Source organism: Amia ocellicauda, chromosome 2 (genome assembly GCF_036373705.1).
Source record: "Amia ocellicauda isolate fAmiCal2 chromosome 2, fAmiCal2.hap1, whole genome shotgun sequence".
Classification (NCBI taxonomy): domain Eukaryota; kingdom Metazoa; phylum Chordata; class Actinopteri; order Amiiformes; family Amiidae; genus Amia; species Amia ocellicauda.
This window is the reverse complement of record NC_089851.1, coordinates 41976467-41979931: the sequence shown is the minus strand read 5'-3', so window position 1 is coordinate 41979931 and position 3465 is coordinate 41976467. Positions and strand designations below refer to the sequence as shown.

Genomic DNA, 3465 nt, shown 5'->3' with positions numbered 1-3465 from the left:
ATATGGATTATTTTATGTATTGGTTTGGTTTATTATAAGCTTGATTTTTAGTTATTAGTTGTGTTGTTTTCACTATGATTGTAACCTTATATTTTTTGTATGTTACTTTCTTCTACTTTGATTAGTACGTTTGTATTCACTGTGCACATTCCACACTGTGGTATTCGCACATTGCAGCACACCTCTCCTCATTGGCTGATATCCTCCTGAGCAATCAGGCAGACACCCTTCAACCAATCACCTCCCTGCTCTGGACCATGAACTTGGCTTCAAAAGCAGCCAGTCTGCATTTTCAGGAGCCAGGAACAGAGCAAGCAGGAGGATGGGACCTTGCAGCAAAGCCCAAGTGTGTATGCTCAGTGGTATGACTGAAGCGATGCACTGGATTGGACTGATATGGATGGAGTGCATATAAGTTGAGTATTCAGACTGATCTCAAACTTATTAGGAACACATTGAGTGGCTTCTTTAGGCTGCTGGGTCGGAGTCTTTCCCTGTTCACCTGAAATAATAACTTAACCACAGGAGAGTTAGTATTTTGGAGACTGCTGTCTTATTTTACAGGATTGGTGGAGAAAGGAGGGAGCAGCACTGGTGGCAAAGGCAGGCCTGGGACATCATGCCTGCAGGAGGGAAACGGCTTGGAAAAAGGAGAGTCGAGCGACGCGCATTGTAAGCTCAACTGGCGGTGTACAGTTCTACTCTACCCGATCTGTGTAGCAGTCCCTCTGATCCTGCATTTTTTTTTTTTTTCTCGATGGTTGTGGTGCCGCCACTTTGGATACACATCGCAGCCAGGACCCTCTCCACTGGCCTGGGAGGAACTTTGGACTCTTGTACAGATTGCCTGGGTTTTAAAGGGGGATTTCAACCTGCAGCTATGTGGAGGGTGTGGACTTGGTGCCCCATCCCTCTTGGGAGTGGTGTAGGTGTGTTTACTAGTGGTTCTCTTGCTGCAAGTGCCACACTGAAGATACATTTGCAAATTTGTTTTAAATACTATTTTGACAAGACTGCCTTGTTGTATACCTCAAAAGATTTTTCCCCAAACAATACCATTATACCATGCTGATTCTGTAGTTTGCAAAAAACTTTATTTTTGTAGTGTCTTTTCATAATTTTGTATCCCTTTTTCAAATGATCTATACAGGCCTAATCCATTCTCAACTCTGTGCAGTGTAATGCTCCATAGTTTTTTTTTTTTTTTTTTTCCCCGCTCTTCCAGGGGTAAAAATCTATTCCTAACAACCAATAGTGTTCCTGCTGACTCTAAAATAGCTGCCTTCCCCCCCCTCTGTTGAAAAAAATATTGACATGCACCAAGATTCACTACCATATTACCCTACTTTTTTTGTCTATTGCCTCCCTGTAATGCAGAGATAACAACATATGTCCTTGTATTGACATTTAAGTCTCTGCATGGTATGGCACCTGTTTTGTAGTCGCATGTTGAGCAGTGAAGTGTGCAGAGACCAGCATTGTGTCCTCCAGAAACTGACTTTGGGTCCCTGCTTCTTTTGTTTCTTTCCCCACATTCCCTGGAGATAAAAATTTGTGTTCCCTCTCTCTTATGAAATTTTAACCAAGCCTTGTCCCACAGTGAGGCATAATACAGGCCCGGTTGTCGGGCCTTAAAGCTAGGGTATGCAATCCCGAGAAGCCAGTAGTCAGCAGCTTGTTTTGAAAGCATCGAGCCACCCTCGCTTCAGAGGCGTCTCCAAAGCCACGCCCCCTCTATCACACATGCGCACACACACACAGCGCAGAGTCTCAGCGCCAGGAGACGTGTGGGTGGAATTGATTGCAACAGTTTCAGATGACCGCATGTCTCATTCATAGGTTAGACATTACAATAATAACGAACGTAAACATCTTATTTATGGTTATTATGTTTTTAAAAATAGTAGCTGCAGCTCACCTTCCATTCTCGCGTTCGCTCTGCACAGTCAAGGTTCCCGCGCTGATGACGTGTGATTGTCTGCGCGAACAAGTTACGTGGCGGTATGCAAATATAGATTGACAGACAGAACAAATGCAATGATTGGTCGATCCTTTTTAAGTCCTGTCCCTTCCACAGAAGATGTAAAAATATATATATTTAAACCACTTAAATTATTGATTGCTATCAGGATGTGAAGAGACTTTCAACCAGTATAACAAAAAATGTTTCTGGAAAAGATTGCATACCCTACCTTTAACCGCATAGAAAATCCAATATGGCTTCCTTACTTCGTATGATGTACTTTGGAGAACGTTGTGGCAACGTTGTGTGTTAGCTGGACAGGACTGGAGAACCAACCAGTGCAAATACAGTAATTAGGCTCCAGTAAAACATAGGCTGTTCACACAAGAATGCTCATTTAGATGTTTTTCCTTTGTATAAATTATGTTTCTATACAAGCCATGTTTAAAATTGTGTGCATTTTGTATCTATCCATTCAAAACCGAGTTAAGTCCCAACAATCAGGACTCGAGAACCAATCAGCGCAGTAATGAGGCTCCATGTAGGCTGTTCACAAAGATCAGGCTCTACAACTCAATGTCAGAGCATGTACATGCAGAGAATTGTTTTCTCCCTCGTGTACAGTTTTGTAATGTGTTTTATTACATTGTGTTTCAAAGCAAGATGGGTTTAAAAATGTGTGGATTTCATATCCACATATATACAAAGCCTAACAAATCCCAAAACCAGCAGCAGACAACCAGCGATAATACACCGATCAGCCATAACATTATGACCACCTGTCTAATATTGTGTAGGTCCCCCATTTGCCACCAAAACAGCCCTGACCAGTCGAGGCATGGACTCCACTAGACCTCTGAAGCTGTGCTGTGGTATCTGGCACCAAGACGTCAGCAGCAGATCCTTTAAGTCCTGTAAGTTGCGAAGTGGGGCCTCCATGGATCGGACTTGTTTGTCCAGCACATCCCACAGATGCTCGATTGGATTGAGATCTGGGGAATTTGGAGGCCAAGTCAACACCTTGAACTCGTGATTCATCAGACCAGGCCACCTTCTTCCATTGCTCCGTGGTCCAGTTCTGATGCTCACGTGCCCATTGTAGGCGCTTTCGGCAGTGGACAGGGGTCAGCATGGGCACCCTGACAGGTCTGTGGCTACACAGCCCCATACGCAACAAACTGCAATGCACTGTGTGTTCTGACACCTTTCTATCAAAACCAGCATTAACTTTTTCAGCAATTTGAGCTACAGTAGCTTGTCTATTGGATCGGAGCATACAGGCCAGCCTTCGCTCCCCACGTGCATCAATGAGCCTTGGCCGCCCATGACACTATCACCGGTTCACTTCCTTGGACCACTTTTGATAGGTACTGACCCCTGCAGACCGGGAACACCCCACAAGAGCTGCAGTTTTGGAGATGCTCTGACCCAGTCATCTAGCCATCACAATTTGTCACTTGTCAAAGTTGCTCACATCCTCAGATGCCCATGTTTCCTGCTTC

At 44.2% G+C, this 3465-nt stretch overlaps 1 long non-coding RNA gene across 1 annotated transcript; it reads left to right on the top strand.

Annotated features, from left to right (window-relative positions):
* Positions 1-312: 312 nt before the first annotated feature.
* LOC136712759 (uncharacterized) lies at positions 313-1563 on the top strand. Its single transcript, XR_010804884.1, has 3 exons — positions 313-415; positions 565-672; positions 795-1563. It is a non-coding gene; the product is annotated as an uncharacterized LOC136712759 (long non-coding RNA).
* The last annotated feature ends 1902 nt before the right edge of the window (positions 1564-3465 follow it).